This window comes from Lissotriton helveticus, chromosome 1_2 (assembly GCF_964261635.1).
Source record: "Lissotriton helveticus chromosome 1_2, aLisHel1.1, whole genome shotgun sequence".
Taxonomy (NCBI): Eukaryota; Metazoa; Chordata; class Amphibia; order Caudata; family Salamandridae; genus Lissotriton; species Lissotriton helveticus.
In genome coordinates, this window is record NC_136058.1 from 218,942,927 (window position 1) to 218,964,680 (window position 21,754).

The 21,754-nt window shown below is 44.9% G+C and overlaps 1 protein-coding gene and 1 long non-coding RNA gene across 2 annotated transcripts in view; one reads left to right on the top strand and one right to left on the bottom strand.

Moving 5' to 3' along the window:
- The window catches only part of LOC144799877 (uncharacterized), a 218,991-nt gene that overhangs the window by 140,146 nt on the left and 57,091 nt on the right, over positions 1-21,754 (top strand). The gene's annotated exons all lie outside the window — the stretch shown is intronic.
- The window catches only part of LOC144799871 (cytochrome P450 4B1-like), a 444,500-nt gene that overhangs the window by 135,142 nt on the left and 287,604 nt on the right, over positions 1-21,754 (bottom strand). The window lies entirely within an intron of this gene.

The window sequence follows — 21,754 nt, forward strand, 5'->3', positions numbered from 1 at the left end:
AGACAAAGCATTTGAACTCTTTGACCAACTAAAAGAATCATATCTGAATGCACCATTGATTGAATTTTGGATTGTGTTAGGCGTACTTATACTCCTCCTTTGTCTAATCTTAGTTCTAATTTTAGGAACATTTATTACAGTACAATGGACACAGCAAGCCAGAACATCAACTTGGTCTTAAAGCCTCACAAGTCATCTCACATCGAGAAAAGAGAACTATTATCAGTGAATGTCACAGCCAATCAAATACCCGGTGGGGTAGCATGGGACAAAATGGATTATGAAATCTTTGGCCCGATTGAGGTCTTGAAATATCCACATCAGTTCAAGGTTTCATTATTGGGACTTTGAAAGTATTAATGATATGATGTCAGATTTAGTTATGTCAGCAAAATTCACAGAACATGATTATTTACAGGGTTAATCAAATTATGAACAATTGTATTGTTACAACCACTTTGGCAATCACTATTTGCATAAATCTGCTCAACCTAGAAATGTTTTTAATTATAATCAATGGGAACATTGTGCAACTCCACCTAAAAGCAGCTCGAAAACATTTTATGAGAAATTCCCATACTTCTCAGGGTTTAACACAAGTGATGCAGAAACGTTTTATTTCAACATGTTAAATAAGACAGGCATAAAAACAATGTTGACAAATACTAAATTGATCTATTCTGAAACATTTTATGAAAAAATGATCACATTTGCTTTTGAATTCTGGAAAAACAACATTGAAACAAAAACAATCTGGGGTACAAAAGATTGGCAGGTACAAGGTTTAGAAGCACTGTTTAGAGCCTGCATGATCCCAGAAACAAATAATATTCTTGAATGACACCGTTCAACAGACTACTTGTCTTGGCCTAGCTAAGATTAAAGACTTAAACAAACCGTCTATTCCAAAGCCCATACCTGATAGTAATAGCACTACTGATATGGAGATAGACGTATCCCTTATTTTACACCAAAACAGAACACATCCTGATTGGAAAAAATGGTTGATCTGGCCCACAGACACAAATAACTGTCAAGATAGATTCCTGAACAAAATACAGGGGTTCAAAATTACCAGGCCAGACCCAAGATACTCCCAGAGAAAACATCCAGGGATAGTTACAACATACAGTGTAGGGAAACTATGCCTTGAGTGGCTAGAAAAATCCACACTGGCTGAAATTAAGCAACACTTGACTTTACTTAAAGACGGTGCTGACTTGCGTGATTTCATAATGGGACCATGCAAACAGCGTCAAAAACGTTTCATAGCGGCCGGTATATACGCTGCGTACAACGAAGCTTGGAAAGTAATGCAAATTGAAACAGCAGAAAAATACGAGAAATTGATCGTATTAATTTGGGAAAATCACTTTCTGTTGTGGACAATGGGTTAATGACTCTGTCCTCCAGAATATATTTACTGGACAGTATTGTATCATCTGCTATTGATATAATAGAACAGGACTTACTAATGTTACAACACGGTCAGTCCCAATTACGTTCTATTGTACAGCTTGGCTGGACGTTGCAAAATCTGCGTTCAGGCTACGTGCCATGGCGTTTAATCAACACAACGTCATTATTTACTATCTTTAACCTTACTGATAAACAAATCAGTTTGGCACAAAAAGGAGCAGACTATACGATTCTGAGCATTGAAAAACTTGAGAGATTACCATTGACAATGTCGGAAAGACCTGTCATTGAATGGATAATACACGGAATAATTACAATCCCGATAACAACTTTCCAATTTAAATACTGCTAAGAGTATATACCAGCGGGCCAGTATGAAAGGTTGGGCAAAGGGTACATCAAGTCATCATGGAAATTACCTTATACACACACATGTTACAGTGAAAAGAAAAGAAATGTATTTCTTAGTGGAAACAATTGTAAAAGATCACTGGGCGGTACACTTCTTTGTCAAGGTATTAACTTGCATGGGGCCTGCGAAGGGTCTTCAAATAACCTTTCATGTCACCTGCACGGCACTCCTGCAACACAGATAGAGCCATTCTTTAGACAACTTTCTAACGGGAGTTACATTCTAATAAATGACCATAGCTGTTGTGGCATGGTGCCAGGGAAAGCCTATCTTGTGAGCGTTAGTTCCAAGGTCACTTGCTGTATGCAAGTATTGTATCCAAAAAGCACTCCAGTTACGGAGACGACAATTTGGCCTTCTTTGAATATCTCTTCTATTCGAATTGATACTTTAAGCAGAATGAAGTCTGTTCTTTTACAGACAACTGTGCCTCTAACGTCATCAAAAGAAACGTATGATCTGCAAGTTGCAAGGACGACGGCAGAGATACATTCCCTTTTATCAACAAATTGCCCCGTGCATTTCGTAGAAATGCTAAGCCAAATCCTAAATATGTCAGATACCAGTGGCATTGTACATGTATTCAAGACAATTTTTTCGGGACTGTTAACACCCTTCGAAGCAGTTCTGGGCATCTTTCCCAATTTTGTCCATTATGTCTATGGCGGCCTACCACTACTTTTGGGACTCGTAGCAGGAATTTTATTTTTGATCCTTCTGCTCCGATATGGCAAGCCAAGTCGCAGACAAGACTCCAGCAACGATGGAAGAAACGATCCTATCGGGACCGCATAACTAAAGTCCACGGATTAGCCCGGCTAAGAGATCTGAATATGATCTGGTTTCTTTTATTCAGACCTATCTGGCAAATTTGCATCTTACCTGTGCTTGGATGTATGCTATGCGGAGAAGAATGCGTGTTGGACGTCTGTCTTACACTACCGTCAGCAGTACCAATGGATACAGATACTTTGCTAAGTCCTGTAACGGCTCATGCATCGTGTTGTCCCCAGCGGCTACCCATTCTGATGACGGCATTCGTTGAGACTTCACCACTACGAGTATGTGGCAGTGAAGTACGAGATGAGAGCAGCATCACCCAGGTACAACCTTCAGTGAGCATTGCTGATCCTGACATCGATGATAGCAATCATTCTCACGACTGCACTGTTGCAGCATTTTCGATCTTGGTCGAACTTTCACCTGAAGCTGTAGACCACTTTTTTGCAAATCTGTCTGAAATGATGTTCTCCCCTGAACAGAAATAATAATTTTTTAAGCAACAAGCACACAGCGTTCCTGAACTCTGAATTCGGCCTTGAGCTTTGATAAACAAAAGCTATTGAAAATATTTGGAACTATTTTTTCCCCTGAAAGCGAAATTATATTTTTTTTCCACTTCCAAAATATTTACCTTTTTCTGGCACATGTACTTTGCTTAAAGTAGAACTATTCTTAGAGAACAGAGCTTCTATTTATGGAACTCTTGAGACAATATATTACCTCAGCCTCTAGCACAGTACAGAATCTGTATAAATATGTGATGGAATGGTCTCGACCTTCTTTTCTGTTTTCAGAGCCATTTCATGTGTAATTTTCGCAATTCATTCAGCTGATATATATATGCATTTTTTTAACTGAATGAAACCACTGCTTGAAAAGCGTACAGTACCAATATTCATTTTCGTGTATTTACCATATACCATTTCAAATGCAAGTTATGTATTTTGGGGTGGGTTGGAAAACACATGCACCATTATATGTTTACTATTGCTTAGTTTTAGTAATGAGGGACATTAGATCGTGGAGTGGGTATTGTATTTCTATCTATGATCCTAATTCGATATTCATATTTTATGCCCTTGTGTGGTTATAATAAATAATATCCTCATAAAGGCATAGGAATCATATCCATATTAGCCGTAGCCCATGCCGTCCACATTAAGCATGGCTACTTCCCCGGACCCTAGAAAGTACAACAAGTTCTCTAAACAAACCAAACCTCCAGCAACCTGGGAAATCCCCATGGCTTTTGTTTTGATTTGTCATAGAACTCCTGTGAGCACTGTAAGAACGGTCAGTTCTTAGTGACATCTTTATTGACGTCTTATGTCCCACCTTACGTCAAACCCGGCACCTTTCAGGTATAAAAATACCAACGTTGCCTTGAGCAAACACACGGTGGTGGTTTTGGAGCAGAGCGGCTATCTACTTGCCCGGCTGATGCGAGAGCCCACGGACGCTGCCCTCCTGTTTGACGCACTGAGAGAGGCGCTGTCTTTTCTCCTGCCGAGAAATCCAGCTCCGGTGTTCTCAGCCGCCTTCGCGGGCTGCTGGGATATCGAGTCCTGAAAGAGAGATACCAGACCTCCTGCTTTCTAATACCAAGGTACGGAGCTGACTAAACCCTTAAAGAGAATTCTTGATTCAGATTCTTGGCAAAACCAACTTAACTTAAACTGCTACTTACTTACTCCTTCCCACGTATTAGGCTTAGGTCAGGTACATTGGGGTAGGCGTATTTAGAAGCACCAGTTGAGTACGTTAGTCAATGTATATATGTATGTATATATTTTATCCATTTTAAAGTATCTTATGGCTAAGAAACCATATCAATGCTTTTACAGTATTATTTCATAATACTCCTTTTACTGTACGCACTTTACTTTACATTAAGTATTGCAATTATGGCAATTAATTTCTCTTGCATGAGAAAGAAGACTGCTCAATAAAATAACACCTTTTATTGAAAACGCCTGTCTCTCTATTTCTCTGCACTCTGGTGAAACTAAGTATGCACAATTGACTGAGTGAAATAGCTGTCTATTGTTTTCACACAACTCTAGAGATACACTCTTATTCTGAGGGAGCAAAGTTGTCATGTTTTATGGTTGTCAGAAGCTAATCCCTTCTTGTCTATCCAGGGAAGTTAAACTCCTCCTCATTTATTCGAGAAAGTTTCTAGCCATCTCTGAGCTAGCTGGCAAACCTTAAGTCTAATATAGTCAGAAGAGACCTAGATGACCTCAGTCCTACGTCTACACTGCTGTTTATATTATTCCAATGCGCAGCGCCTATTGGGAATATAGGAACTACACTACACTACACTTAGGAGAGAGCGTGACGCTGCACTTAGGAGGGAGCGAGATGCTGCACTTAGGAGAGAGCGTGACACTGCACTTAGGAGTGAGCGTGACACCGCACTTAGGAGAGAGCGTGACACTGACCTGAGGAGAGAGCGTGACACTGCACTTAGGAGAGAGCATGACACTACCCTTAGGAGAAAGCGTGGAAACCTATGAGAGAGCGTGATACTGCCCTTAGGAGAGCGCTTGGCACTGCCCTTAGGAGAGAGTGTGACGCTGCCCTTAGGAGAGAGCGTGATGCTGCCCTTAGGAGAGAGCGTGACACTGCACTTAGGAGAGAGCGGGACACTGCACTTAGGGGAGAGCGTGACACTGCACTTAGGAGAGAGCATGACACTGCACTTAGGAGAGAGCGAAACGCTGAGCTTAGGAGAGAGCATGAAGCTGCGCTTAGGAGAGAGTGTGGCGCTGCCCTTATGAGAGAGCCTGACACTCCAAATAGGAGAGAGCGTGACACTGCACTTAGGAGAGAGAATGATGCTGGGCTTAGGAGAGTTTAAAGGAAAAACAGTATCCCAACAGGTATGAATAGAAAGACAATTTATATTGCATGCACAAGGCATTACAACGGTCAGAATAAAGGAGACACTTATTCACAGGAGTTTGAAGTCCAAAAATGACCTTTAGTCTCTTAATATTCAATTCATATCAAGACAAATTCATGCCACAAGGAATATGTACAGCACGTAATTAGAAAATTCAAATGACAACCGATAAAACTTGGTGCTCAATATATACAAGTGATAAGTGGCGATGCAAGTGAAATAGGTGAACAGCGATAAACGGCGCAAGGTGAGCAAGGTGAAATATATACACAGTGACTAGCTCAACAAGTGACCAACAGTCAACAACTTTATGTAATATAATTCGCAATTTTTTGGTTGGAGTCACAGCGGACTGCGCCTGTAATTTGCGCTGTGGGGTCGACGGCGTTTCGGTCCTTAGTGAATGCAGACCATCATCAGGACTGGGTTGTCTCGTTTTGGAGTGCTGTAGGCAGGAGGGGCTCAAGTCCTCATCCGAGGATCTGGCAAGCAGTGATCTTTGCCTCTAGATACTTAATCTTCTAGGACGGTCACAAGAGAGAAACTTCGTGGACCGTAATGTCGTGTGGACAGGTAGCGTCTGAGTCGCAGCTAGGATCCTAGCTGCGACTCAGACGCTACCTGTTGGCCTTCCTGACCCTTGGCTGGCTGCCGACGCGTATTTACTACGTGACAGGCTCCTGTAACCGATCAGGTCCCCCGGTCCACTCGACATTACGGTCCACGAAGTTTCTCTCTTGTGACCGTCCTAGAAGATTAAGTATCTAGAGACAAAGATCACTGCTTGCCAGATCCTCGGATGAGGACTTGAGCCCCTCCTGCCTACAGCACTCCAAAACGAGACAACCCAGTCCTGATGATGGTCTGCATTCACTAAGGACCGAAACGCCGTCGACCCCATAGCGCAAATTACAGGCGCAGTCCGCTGTGACTCCAACCAAAAAATTGCAAATTATATTACATAAAGTTGTTGACTGTTGGTCACTTGTTGAGCTAGTCACTGTGTATATATTTCACCTTGCTCACCTTGCGCCGTTTATCGCTGTTCACCTATTTCACTTGCGTCGCCACTTATCATTTGTATATATTGAGCACCAAGTTTTATCGGTTGTCATTTGAATTTTCTAATTACGTGCTGTACATATTCCTTGTGGCATGAATTTGTCTAGATATGAATTGAATATTAAGAGACTAAAGATCATTTTTGGACTTCAAACTCCTGTGAATAAGTGTCTCCTTTTTCTGACCGTTGTAATGCCTTGTGCATGCAATATAAATTGTCTTTCTATACATACCTGTTGGGATACAGTTTTTCGTTTAAACTTTTGAACCCCAATCCCGATTGGTTTATGGGTCACACTCCTGTTCTTATTTACAAGGGCTTAGGAGAGAGCGTGACGCTGCACTTAGGAGAGAGCATGACGCTGCACTTAGGAGAGAGCATGATGCTGCACTTAGGAGAGAGCGTGACGCAGTACTTAGGAGAGAGGGTGACTATGCACTTAGGAGAGAGCTTGACACTGCCCGAAGAAGAGAGCGTGACACAGCACTTAGGGGTGTGACACGGCCCTTAGGAGAGGGTGTGACACTGCACTTAGGAGAGAGCGTGACACTGCACTTGGGAGAGAGCGTGACACTGCACTTAGGAGAGAGCTAAACGCTGAGCTTAGGAGAGAGCGTGACGCTGCGCTTAGGAGAGAGAGTGACGCTGCCCTTAGGAGACAGCCTGACACTCCAAATAGGAGAGAGTGTGACACTGCACTTAGGAGAGAGAATGATGCTGGGCTTAGGAGAGAGCGTGACGCTGCACTTAGGAGAGAGCGTGATGCTGCACTTAGGAGAGAGCGAGACGCTGCAATTAGGAGAGAGCGAGACGTTGCACTTATTATGACACAAGGAATGTTGCACGAAAGATGTCCGTGAACGAAGCTGATGTGGTGAGAGTAAAGTATGCCAGGAAGAGTGCCAACATGAGCAAGTATAGTGAACCTAGGCGTGTGATTAAGACAAAGGGTACTGCCATTCTTCTTGACAATGGTCAATGGTGGAATGGTACGTTGCACTTAGGAGAGAGCATGACGCAGTACTTAGGAGAAAGCGTGACGCTGCAGTTAGGAGAGACATTGACACTGCCCGAAGGAGAGAGCGTGACACTGCACTTAGGAGAGGGTGTGACGCAGAGCTTAGGAGAGAGTGTGACGCTGCACTTAGGAGAGAGCGGGACACTGCACTTAGGAGAGGGTGTGACGCAGAGCTTAGGAGAGAGTGTGACGCTGCACTTAGGAGAGAGCGTGACGTTGTCAAAAAAACACAAGAGGGACCCTGAATACAAAATGCTAGGGGAAGGAGGCAGGGAACAACTATTAAAAAAACATGAAACCTCCCCTAGAAAGCAATATACAAATGGGTATTAACTCCAATTCTTTTCAAATATCAGCATTGTCCCACACAGAGCGGTTTATTTCAAAAGTATATATCTATTTATAATTTTTTCATCATCAAAAAGGATCACAAACAGGATAGAATCATGGACATATATACAGTCTATTTACATTGCAATATATATACATTACAGTCTTCAGACAACCTAAATATATTCAACATCCACTCACACATCCACACTATTGTCAATGACACAGGACAATATTCCCTAAACTAAAAGGAAAGGTTAACAGGCAAACAATATACAAATATGTGTATATACTGAGCGAAAAAACAAAAAAAGAAGAGAGAAGAGCGCCGACAAGCGTTTCGGAACAGGACCGAATTTCCACCAATCCTTCGTCAGGGCGCACAATATAGACTTTTCTTTGATTTCTTCTCCACAATGGGGGATATCACATTGTATCCTGCACTACAGTCTTTGAATAATACAAGTGGACTTGCAAACAAGGCTGTTTCTTCAATTCAATAAACCATATATTTTTATGGTATCATAAACTCCATTCCTAGAGACAAACACGGTCTATCGCCTCAAAGGCCGTATATTCACAGATGTGGAAAGCAGAAATCTAGCTCAAATCGTTTCGTCATAAGTGGCCAACCAGCTCGATACACGATACAGAATAAACCGAAAGATGTCGTGGATCGGAATATCCTAGGACAAAGATGCAGGGTCCACCAAAGGGGCTATCCAAACAATTAGAGCCTCACCTAAGTACAACTGCATCCGTATAAAAGACCGACAAGCAAGGGATACTTATTATTAATACTCCCCGGAATATGTCCAATGACATAAATCCTTAGGTCTGGATGCGTTCTTCACCAATATAAAATCACACAGGACCACATACAATTCACCCAAAAAAGGTGAATTGTATGTGGTCCTGTGTGATTTTATATTGGTGAAGAACGCATCCAGACCTAAGGATTTATGTCATTGGACATATTCCGGGGAGTATTAATAATAAGTATACCTTGCTTGTCGGTCTTTAATACGGATGCAGTTGTACTTAGGTGAGGCTCTAATTGTTTGAATACTTTGTGAGTGGGGGGCTGCCTTTCCTATTCCCTTCCCCCTCTACCCCTTGAGATTGTCCACCAAAGGGGCACCAATGATATGGAGCGGCGAAATGGCCTTAAGGCGCAGAGTTCTATAGAATTGTCTCAGGGGGCGAGGCTTGCCTCCGGGGTGCTCGTAGCGCATGAGAAGATATCATGTCCTATATCGTAGAAAACCTGACGAGTCCTGGGATAGCGAGAGGGGAGCTTGATGTTACACTTAGGAGAGAGCATGACGCTGCACTCACGAGACAGCGTGACACTGCACTCAGGAGAGAGCGTGACACTGCAGTCCGGAGAGAGCATGACACTGCACTCCGGAGAGAGAATGACACTGCACTCCAGAGAGAGCGTGACACTGCACTCAGGAGAGAGTGTATGTAACGCTGAGCTTAGGAGAGCGAGTGACGCTGCCCTTAGGAGAGAGCGTGACACTCCAATTAGGAGAGAGTGTGACACTGCACTTAGGAGAGAGAGTGACACTGCACTTAGGAGAGAGTGTGATGCTTAGCTTAGGAGAGAGCGTGACGCTGTGCTAAGGAGAGCGAGTGACGCTGCCCTTAGGAGAGAGCGTGGCACTCCAATTAGGAGAGAGCGTGACACTGCACTTAGGAGAGGGAGTGACACTGCACTTAGGAGAGAGTGTGACGCTGAGCTTAGAAGAGAGTGTGACGCTGTGCTAAGGAGAGCGAGTGACGCTGCCCTTAGGAGAGAGCGTGACACTGCACTTAGGAGAGAGCGTGACACTGCACTTAGGAGAGAGCGTGACACTGCACTTAGGAGAGAGCGTTATGCGGCACTTAGGAGAGAGAGTGACGCTGCCCTTAGGAGAGAACCTGACACTCCAAATACGAGAGAGCGTGACACTGCACTTAGGAGAGAGAATGATGCTGGGCTTAGGAGAGAGCGTGACGCTGCACTTAGGAGAGAGCATGCTGCTGCACTTAGTAGAGAGCGAGATGCTGCACTTAGGAGAGAGCGAGATGCTGCACTTAGGAGTTAGCGAGATGTTGCACTTAGGAGAGAGCGTGACGCAGTACTTAGGAGAGAGTGTGATGCTGCACTTAGGAGAGAGCTTGACACTGCCCGAAGGAGAGAGCGTGACACAGCACTTAGGAGTGTGACACGGCCCTTAGGAGAGGGTGTGACACTGCCCTTAGGCAGGGCCGTTTCTGCCATTAGGCAGGACTAGATGGCCGCCTAGGGCGGCAAAATGAGGAGGGCGGCAAAAATCATCCGGGCAGCTGCACCGAGTGCACTGTGTACAGTGCAAGCGCACCTGCTGCTTGTCCACCGCAGCTTAGAGTGCACCCTAGTACAGTGTCGGGCTGGCGGCGCACCCTAGAAGAGTGGCGTGTGTGGAGCGGGCGGGTCGAGACACACTAACAGTGTAAGTGTGGGTCCCCAGGGCCGTCAATCTTGTAGCGCGGGATTGCGCTACCAATGACGGCCCTGGGCAACATTTGTGGCCAATCCATGAGCAGCGCTTCTGCTGCCAGTGACGGTGACGCGCACCACCCTCTCTCTCGCCGCGCGGGGGACGGACTGTGTGTGTGTCAGCTGGCACGATGCTCTGGTGCCTCTTGGTGGACGTCACGTGGATGGTGAGGTAAATTAATTTATTACTAATACTGCTGCTGCCACCTGCCACACAGTCTTGTCCCGACTCCCGGCCCTCTTTTTTTACTGCCTCCAGCACAAAGCCTTGGACGTACCACCGTACCTGACTAGTTTCACCCTGAGAGCAGTGCACTGGTGAGTCAGCGAAGGCCGCTGCCGCTGCGAACGTGGGTGTAAAAAAATATAAATATTTTGGATGCTGCTATGCATTAATGTGTTCACTGTGACTAAGGCCTGTTATTGTAATTGTAAATGAGGCCTGTGAGTCTCCGAGCTCGTCCCAGAGACTGGCGAACTAGGAGGTGGTGTCATCATGAAAGATAGAAGTTGTCTAATGTACCCGTCAGCATCACTGAAAAAGCCTCTGTTTTGAGAACTTCGCACATACTGCTTTGTAACTGGCAGTTTCTTTTGACTTTGCCAAGTACACCCCAATGCAGCTGATTTTAAAAATAGCGAAGAGCAGCAAATGGCCCTTTCCACTGTGAGTCTGAGCACAGTTACAGACACGAAAACATTTGGGCGAAGCGACCCAAGCGTTCGTGTGGTAGTCTTGAATATATGTCCGATCCAGGAGGTTTTATTTATTGCTTTGTGTTTTGTTTACATTTTTTTAATCAACAGTTTTTTTATTGACATTTTATAGTGTAACCATAAAGAGCGGCACAAAGCTCACACAGACCAAAGCTTTATGGTAATACTGCGGTTGACGCTGATATGAGAGGAGTGAATAACTGGTGAGCAGACGGGGCCCCGGGATGTCTCCTCAGGGCACAGGTGGCACCTTCTGCAGTTCCCGCTCTTTTGTTTCGAAATGTGATCAAACAGTCGAAGCACCTGTGTTGGCGCACAGTGGGCGCAGCGCACGTGCCCTGCGTGCAGTTACTGCTGCGTGCCTGATGCAAGGGAGTGTGGCAGTTTCTTTTGACTTTGCCAAGTACACCCCAATGCAGCTGATTTTAAAAATAGCGAAGAGCAGCAAATGGCCCTTTCCACTGTGAGTCTGAGCACAGTTACAGACACGAAAACATTTGGGCGAAGCGACCCAAGCGTTCGTGGGGCAGTCTCGAATATATGTCTGATCCAGGTGGTGTTATTTATTGCTTTGTGTTTTGTTTAAATTTTTTTAATCAACAGTTTTTTATTGACATTTTAGAAGTTGTCTAATGCCTAAATGAGCTTCGCAGCTATTGGAAGGCTTCGTTTCTAGATAGCCTGATGATAAAGTGAGTTCTCAGACACAGGTAATACTTTGGATGTTTTTTGCCTGTGGCAAGGAACCTCTGCACTCATGCCAGCTGATGTCTTAAAATGTTTATTAGCAAAAGAAAAATGTATCAGTGAATCACAGAATTGGTGAAAAAAGAGGTCTCCTAGCAGTAGCAACCGCAAAACAGTCAGCGCAACTGAACAAACGTGCAGTATTTTACACAGAGGCTTTTTTCCATGGGAAGCACGAGGTCTCAGGGGCCGTGTCAAGTATGCGCTCAGCCGCTATTTTATACAGTAATCTAGGAACAGAGGTACGGTTCCGCAGAGAGTGGTGGGCCTGTGGTCTTCTTAAATTAGTATGTGTGTACTTGACTTGTACATCAGGTATGACCAGGTGGGCTACATTTTATCATGCTCCACCCAACAATATGTTGTGCAATGTGTTAATTGTGTATCGGCAGCGGTGGCAAAGCACTTTGCATGGGAGGGTGCTGAAGATGAACTGGAGGTGCAGGACGGCCGTCGGCAGTGCTGGCAGGGGCAATGTGTGGTGCAAGCTCCAGTGGCCTCTTGGCGACGGCCGTGGCACTTATTTTGTGTACAAATTAAGCACTGGTATGGGTATACTTTTGTGAAATTACACTCAACTGCTCTGCCCTCGCCTTAGTTCCAAACTATTGGCAAGTTTGGGGTAGAGGCCCGAGATGGAGGAAGAACCATGGCTTTAGTTTCTGCACTCCTAGTGAGACTTGTGAACACGTGTGTGATGATGCTGGGAGAGTGTTAATGTATTTATTCTTCTAGCCTGGATGAAGGGGGAAGAGAGTGATGGTAGAAAAAAGGAGGGGGCGGCATTTTTCAATTCTCGCCTAGGACGGCAAAACACCTAGAAACGGCCCTGCCCTTAGGAGAGAGCGTGACACTGCCCTTAGGAAAGAGAGTGACACTGCACTTAGGAGAGAGTGTGACGCTGAGCTTAGGAGAGAGCGTGACGCTGTGCTAAGGAAAGCGAGTGACGCTGCCCTTAGGAAATAGCGTGACACTCCAATTAGGAGAGAGCGTGACACTGCACTTAGAAGAGAGAGTGATGCTGAGCTTAGGAGAGAGCGTGACACTGCACTTAGGAGAGAGCGTAATGCTGCACTTATGTGAGAGTGTGACATTACCCTTAGGAGACAGTGTGGAAACTTATGAGCGAGTGTGATACTGCCCTTAGCAGAGCGCTTGGCACTGCCCTTAGGAGAGAGCGTGACGCTGCCCTTAGGAAAGAGCGTGCTGCTGCCCTTAGGAGAGAGCGGGACACTGCCCTTAGGAGAGAGCGGGACACTGCACTTAGGAGAGAGCGTGACACTGACCTGAGGAGAGAGCGTGACACTGACCTGAGGAGAGAGCGAGACGCTGCACTTAGGAGAGAGGGAGACGCTGCACTTAGGAGAGAGCGAGACGCTGCACTTAGGAGAGAGCGAGACACTGCACTTAGGAGAGAGCGAGACGCTGCACTTAGGAGAGAGCGTGACACTGCACTTAGGAGAGAGCTTAACACTGCCCGTAGGAGAGAGTTTGACACTGCACTTAGGAGAGGGTGTGACATGGCCCTTAGGAGAGGGTGTGACACTGCACTTAGGAGAGAGCGTGACACTGCACTTAGGAGAGAGCGTGACACTGCACTTAGGAGAGATCGAAACGCTTAGCTTAGGAGAGAGCGTGACGCTGCGCTTAGGAGACAGAGTGACGCTGCCCTTAGGAGAGAGCCTGACACTCCAAATAGGAGAGAGAGTGACACTGCACTTAGGAGAGAGAATGATGCTGGGCTTAGGAGAGAGTGTGACGCTGCACTTAGGAGAGAGCATGACGCTGCACTTAATAGAGAGCGTGACGCTGCACTTAGGAGAGAGCGAGACGTTGCACTTAGGAGAAAGCGAGATGTTGCACTTCTTGTAGATTTCACTCAGGCACTTTTCCGAGGTGTTCCTGCACCGGAACGCCCATCTTCCTAGATGAGTAACATTGTAAATCTGTTGCAGCATGGCTCTAGCTTTACTCCGCCGCTGTATCACAGAGACTCTAGACCTTCTGTACACTCTTCCATCAAGTGTTGTGTGAGGCTGATTTCCTTCTCTTCACTCTGCCTCTATGTGACGCCCATCAACCACCCAGGCTCACACCATTTGTCTTTCCTCCTTCGTGTCAGCCCCGGGGAGGGGCTGCAACGAAACATGAGTAAAATAACATTTCAGTCTGCCCACATTGTTTTATCATAAACGGCCCCCGGAGGGAGCCAGACACCTTCTTAACGTTCTCTTTGGAAAGATGTAAGACATCTTTCCAACACATACTTATACTGTGTCAGAATGACTGGTATAATGAATGCAGTGGCAATGCCCAGCACCTTCCTAGAAGTCCCCGGGCCACCTGCGGAAAATTGGACACAGTGGATAAAATGTTTTGAGAAACATTTGAAGGCAATTGATGGAACTGAATATAATCCTACAAGAAAGCAAACAATGAGGTAAAATTGTTTGGGAGCAGAAGTAACGAGGTTATTCGACCACATAACTCCAATTGAAAAGGAGGAAGGGGATGAAGAATGGGATGTATTTAAGGAAGCCAAATTCAGAATGAAATACTATTTTGATACCACTAGGAGTGTGATAATGGAGAGATATAACTTCTACTACAGGTACCAAGCACCAGGTGAGGTGATTGAGTCTTACGTCGCAACATTAAGAATGTTAGCTACAACGTGTGCATTCAAAGATGCAGATGAGATGATGCTGGATCAGTTGGTAATGCGTACCACGTGCGTGAAGGCACATGAGAAGTTATTATGTCACAAGAATCCTAAGCTCGAAAAAGTGGTTTCTACCATCAAAAGCATGGAAAGATCAGCCAAAGGTGTTAAATTGCTGCGTAAACCAGACAACCAACAATTGAGCGTCAATCTTGTGCGGAAGGAGGAGTCTGCATTCAACAGACCACACAAGAATTTCACTTGGCCTAAAACCCCAGAACTGTTGGAAAGCCGAACTGTTATCGTTATGGATCAAACGCGCATGTAGCAACTAGTAAAGAGTATCCTGAGAGGGGAAGGATCTGTCAAGGATGCAAAAAAATGGGACATTTCCTAAGGTTTGCTGAACTTTGCGTTCCAAAAAGATTTTCATGGTAAATGAGTCAAAGTCTGAAGTAGACTCAGATGAGAGTGAACTACTGGAGAACTTGGTGCTGCTGGTCGCCATTATCAACAGTGAAGGTGCACAAACCAACCCAGGTGTGATGTTGGTGTGAATGGTTAAGATGTCGAGATGTTGGTAGATACTTGGTCAAGAATTACATTCCTGTCTAAGGACACATACAGCGGTCTCAAGTACAAGACAAAGTTGAAATCTAGCAGAATTATTCCAGGTGCATATGGCGGATACAAGATACAATTGGAATGGGTCTTCAACGTGGATTTTTCGTTTAAGGGAAAGAACACCTCCACAAGGGTCTTTGTAGTGGATTACAATGTGAACATTCTGGGTTTGCTGGAACAACAAAAACGTAACCACATCGATGCTATGCATTTTCCCGTTGTGTGCTGGAAAATGCAAAAACACATGTACCATGACGAGCTGGGCTCGTCATCAGCGTAGCAGGAGGCTACCTCATGACGAGCCCAGCTCGTCATGAGCGTGGAAGGGGTTAAGATGATGATTAACCATTGTCAACCTCCGTATGTATTCAGCATTGTAGAGGAAGGCTTGGAGACCATTCTCAAGGAATTTGAGGGGGTGTTCAATGAATGATTGGGATGCCTAAAGAACTTTGAACATCAGATTATCCTGAAGAGTAAAGCATACACCCTTATCTGCCCACGCCGAAGTCAAGACAATCCTGGAGAATTGGTGCAAGGATGGTATTATTGAGCCAATCAATGCATCCGAGTGGTTGTCACCCAAGGTTATCGTGAGGAAAAGAAATGGAAAGATCTGTTTGTGCATTGACCTTTGCGAACTGAACCGTCACGTGGTAGCTGATTGCCAACCTCTGCCTTTGATTAACGAAATGGTAATGACGTTAGGTCAAGCAAAGATTTTTACGACACTAGACTTCAGCGCCACCTACCATAAAATTCAATTGCAAGATGAATCAAATAAATATACAGCGTTCATCACACTGTAAAGAGCGCATCAATTCCACAGGTTGCCCTTCAGGTTGTGTTCGGCATCAGCTGTATTTCAACGTACAATGAACCAGTTGTTCAACGGCATGGAAGGAGTTAGATCGTTCTAGGACAATGTTCTGATTCACAGCAAGACAGAAGAGGAACATCTGATCATCCTGAGGAAAGTTTTTCAGAGGATTCAGGACAGTGGTCTCACATTGCAAAAAGATAAGTGAAAATTCCTTAAAGAAACCGTTGAGTACTTGGGACATCTCATCGATGGAAATGGCGTATGACCCAAACCGTCCTTGATTTCTGCAATTTCCTGTTCACCAAATCCAAAAAAAAGGAAGAACTTGCATCTTTCTTGGGTGTGTGTGTATTCCATTCCAAATTCATACAACATTATGTGGCCAGGGTTGAACCGCTTCGGAAAATGGTAAAGAAGGATGCGGAATTCATTTGGGATGAAGAGTGTGAAGGAAGCATAAAGACCATTAAGATGGAACTTGAGCAAGCACAGTCTCTCCAGTCAATTGACAATAATTTGAAAAGCACTGTAGCAACAGATGCCAGCCAAATCGGGTTGGGGGCTGTGCTTAGCCACATGACTGAGAACGGGGAGAAAATCATCACATTTGCATCCAGGAAGTTATGGGGCCCAGAGAAAAAGTACTCAGTAATTGAACTTGAATTGTTGGGCTTGTGTTTGGGCTGTCACAAAGTTTAAAGGTTTACTGTGGGGCTAGGAATTCACCATCCGTACTGACCACAAACCGTTGGTCAGTATACTTGAGGGAAAGGGGGCAGCCAGCCTTCGACAAGAATGGCGAAGTTGGCATGCAAATTGCAGGAGCATCAAGTTAGGATGGAATACATTCCCGGCCGAGTGAACATATCAGCAGATTACTTGTCACGTGCCCCATGTGAGGATGATTCTGAATGCGAAATGGATGAAGATGTACTTGTTGCATGCTTATTTGAAGGTAATGAATCCAATGGTACCATTACTAAATCAGAATGATTAGAAGCTATAAAAGATGACACAGTGTTGGAAGCAATTAAAAAATATGTGATCAAAGGTTGGCCACGTGAAAGGTCACTTGACGAAGCACTCAGACCCTACTGGAAAATTAAGGATATTGGTGTTGTCGATGATGCCATTCTCCGGGGTGCAACTTTAAGAGCACCAATGTCCATAAGAAGCAGGTTGATTGCTTTAGCCCACGAAGGGCATGTAGGAATGACAGGCACCAAACAGAGGTTGAGGGAAATGTACTGTGGGCCCTCCATGGATCGTGACGTTGATGTGTTTGTTATTCACTGCTCAATTTGCAATGAAGCTGACAAAACTTTGACAACACGCCATTGCCCCATGACCTCCGTTGAACTACCAGAAGGTCCATGGATCAAAGTCGGCATCGACTTCATAGGTCCCATGAATGCTTTGAGTCTAGAATTACGCTATGCCATAGTGTTGATTGATTATTTTAGCAAGTGGGTGGAAGTCAAATTTGTGTCTCAACCCACCACACATGAGGTAATTAACTTCTTGAAGGAGTTGTTTTGTAGGGAAGGTTTTCCCCATCAGCTTGTCTCCAACAACGGTGTGCAGTTTGTGTCCTATGAGTTAGTCTCATTCTTTAAAAAAATGGCATAGAGAATGTGAAATTCTCTTTATATCACCCACAATGCAATAGCCAGGTGGAACTGGCCAATTGCCTGATTAAAGAAACCATCCAAATGGCCTTGAAGTCACATATTCCTGTGGAGGCAGCAGTACACACTAGTATATGGTCATACCGTATTACCCCCCACAGTGCCACTAGTAGAACCCCATTTGAACTCATCAGGGGTAGGGCAGCGATCACACGTTTGCAACCACATTAGTCATTGGCTTAAAAAAAATGGGAAAATGAGACCCACAAAGAGAGTGAGAGCAGGATGAGAAGTCTGGTGGATGAGCGACCCGAAGCGCATGCGCACAAATTATGACACAAGGAATGTTGTACGAAAGATGTCCGTGAAGGAAGGTGATGTGGTGAGAGTGAAGTATGCCAGGAAGAGTGCCAACATAAGCAAGTATAGTGAACCTAGGCGTGTGGTCAAGACAAAGGGTACTGCCTTTCTTCTTGACAATCGTCAATGGTGGAATGGTTCGAAGGTTGCCAGAAGCAGGATCTCTGAGCCGGTGAGCAGGCCTAGTGGATTGCAGAATGATGGTCTGGTGTCCTCTGATGAGTCGTGCATGGGTGGAAAATGTGGGGATAACACTAATCCTGTGTCTATTGACGATATTCCCAGAGTATCTCTTCCTGGTGTGGATATTGTTCTTGTTCATACCATTCGTGATAGGAGAACAATTGTTCAGCCTATAAGATTTAAGGATTATGCAATGTATTAGCTCATCTTACGGAAAGCAAAAAATGTTTTCCTTGCTTATTTTAAAACGATGTATTCCAGAGTTGTTTTTTTAAAACGGGAGAAGATGTAACATGCTGTCACTTCTCACCCTGTCTTGTCCCTTCCCTGTTCCCGTCCTACGAGTTGTGTCTGTGCTCGCGTTTAGAACGTTCAGATTCAGTTAGTGGAAGTCGTTACTCTAACGGGCATTCAGTGTCTTGCCTTGAATAAAATTAGTCGCTTCCTTCACCTTCTGCTGTTGCCTCGTCATTACAATATTTGCCACTATTGAGAACCTTCAGAGAGCCTTTTTGGATCCTAGAGCATGTAGATTGTTTTAACTCCACTTGTGTGTTTCCCAAGGGGCAAGAGTCATACCCACGTAGTCTCACACCAAGCATCACCCACACCCGTCAAATACCATCGACTTCCTCAGAAGTGGAAGGTTCAAACACATGTGGGACATTGAAGAAATCACAACTCTAAGCCAGGCATATACAGGTGAGCACGGGACGCAGATCATTACACATTGCTGCCATAAGAACCATCTAAAGAGGCTTCTCTAGCACAGCAGCTGTCTTGACACATCGCAGTGATGATTCTGTGTAAAAAACTGTTCTGCTAGTCTGCAATACTAGCAGAAAAAGTCAATCTAAGGCATTCCGAATTGAGGATTGTTCTTCATGAATCAGACCTGCAGCCTTATTTCAGTTGAATGTCAGTGCAAAAGAATAGAAGAAGGCAACGAAACAGAACTGCTTGTTGGAGTCCTTTGTTTTGGAATTGAATCACACCACCTTTCCATCTGAGATCAGTAGCCACCACATGCAAACAATTCAAGGTATTATTAACTAATTCAGTTTTCATCACCTTTTGTTAGCTTTAGAATGTTTTCAGACTAAACATCCAAAGACACTATGAATGTGCAGATGGTTTCAAATAAAAATATATCTCCTATGAGTTTGAGGTCTGATTCACAAAGGTCTGTGTTAAAAGAGAGCTGTTTGTAGACCAGCTTCACTACTTCTCGCTTTTGCAGGGGCAATATCTGGCTTTGCAACATTTTCTACCTCACGCCTAAAAGTGATTAATAATCCGTCAGTCATTTTCTCGAAGCGTCCTGGCCCAGCATCTTCTGCCTGGCTGTGAAACAGCCTGGTTCTCATTTTCTTACTTATTAGCCCATTAGTTGTAGCTTAATACATTCTATTGGTCTGTTTTCCTTCACTTTTATTGTCTCAATTGCATCTGAATAGTCATTTAATTACATGCACTTAAGAGAGCAAATCTCAACAAAAATGGCAGCCACAGACTGGGCTGATTCACAGAACTAACTTAAGAAAAAATCCTAAACTTACTACTTTTGGTATTCACAGAAGTTAGGATTTTGTCTTAAGGCAGACTTAAGACAGACTTAAGACAGAATCCTAACTTAAGTCTGTTTTAACACCTTCAGCGCTACCGCGTTTACCTGCCCTGCGCTGAAAGAGAAGCAAATGGCTTGTTTGTGACAAAGCCAGCTCGTCATGAGCGCAGGGCAGGTAACGCCCATGACGAGCTGGCTTTGTCATTAGCGTCGAAGTGGTTAAGACAAAATCCTAACTTCTGTGAATACCAAAAGTAGTAAGTTTAGGATTCTGTCTTAAGTTAGTTCTGTGAACAGGGCCATTTCTGCCATTAGGCAGGACTAGGGGGCCACCTAGGGCGGCAAAATGAGGAGGGCGGCAAAAATCATCCGGGCAGCTGCACCGAGTGCACTGTGTACAGTGCAAGCGCACCTGCTGCTTGTCCACCACAGCTTAGAGTGCACCCTAGTACAGTGTCGGGCTGGCGGCCCACCCTAGAAGAGTGGCGTGTGTGGAGCGGGCGGGTCGAGACACACTAACAGTGTAAGTGTGGGTCCCCAGGGCCGTCAATCTTGTAGCGCGGGATTGCGCTACCAATTACGGCCCTGGGCAACATTTGTGGCCAATCCGTGAGCAGCGCTTCTGCTGCCAGTGACGGTGACGTGCACCACCCTCTCTCTCGCCGCGCGGGGGACGGACTGTGTGTGTGTCAGCTGGCACGCTGCTCTGGTGCCTCTTGGTGGACATCACGTGGATGGTGAGGTAAATTAATTTATTACTAATACTGCTGCTGCCACCTGCCACACAGTCTTGTCCCGACTCCCGGCCCTCTTTTTTACTGCCTCCAGCACAAAGCCTTGGACGTACCACCGTACCTGACTAGTTTCACCCCGAGAGCAGTGCACTGGTGAGTCAGTCAGTAAATATTTTGGATGCTGCAATGCATTAATGTGTTCACTGTGACTAAGGCCTGTTACTGTAATTGTAAATGAGGCCTGTGAGTCTCCGAGCTCGTCCCAGAAACTGGCGAACTAGGAAGTGGTATCATCATGAAAGATAGAAGTTGTCTAATGTACCCGTCAGCATCACTGAAAAAGCCTCTGTTTTGAGAACTTCGCACATACTGCTTTGTAAATGGCAGTTTCTTTTGACTTTGCCAAGTACACCACAATGCAGCTGATTTTAAAAATAGCGAAGAGCAGCAAATGGCCCTTTCCACTGTGAGTCTGAGCACAGTTACAGACACGAAAACATTTGGGCGAAGCGACCCAAGCGTTCGCGTGGTAGTCTCGAATTTATGTCCAATCCAGGAGGTGTTATTTATTGCTTTGTGTTTTGTTTACATTTTTTTAATCAACAGTTTTTTTATTGACATTTTATAGTGTAACCATAAAGAGCGGCACAAAGCTCATACAGACCAAAGCTTTATGGTAATACTGCGGTTGACGCTGATATGAGAGGAGTGAATAACTGGTGAGCAGACGGGGCCCCGGGATGTCATCTAAGGGCACAGGTGGCACCCTCTGCAGTTCCCGCTCTTTTGTTTCGAAATGTGATCAAACAGTCGAAGCACCTGTGTTGGCGCACAGTGGGCGCAGCACGCACGTGCCCTGCGTGCAGTTACTGCTGCGTGCCTGATGCAAGGGAGTGTGGCAGTTTCTTTTGACTTTGCCAAGTACACCCCAATGCAGCTGATTTTAAAAATAGCGAAGAGCAGCAAATGGCCCTTTCCACTGTGAGTCTGAGCACAGTTACAGACACGAAAACATTTGGGCGAAGCGACCCAAGCGTTCGCGTGGTAGTCTCGAATATATGTCCAATCCAGGAGGTGTTATTTATTGCTTTGTGTTTTGTTTACATTTTTTTAATCAACAGTTTTTTTATTGACATTTTATAGTGTAACCATAAAGAGCGGCACAAAGCTCATACAGACCAAAGCTTTATGGTAATACTGCGGTTGACGCTGATATGAGAGGAGTGAATAACTGGTGAGCAGACGGGGC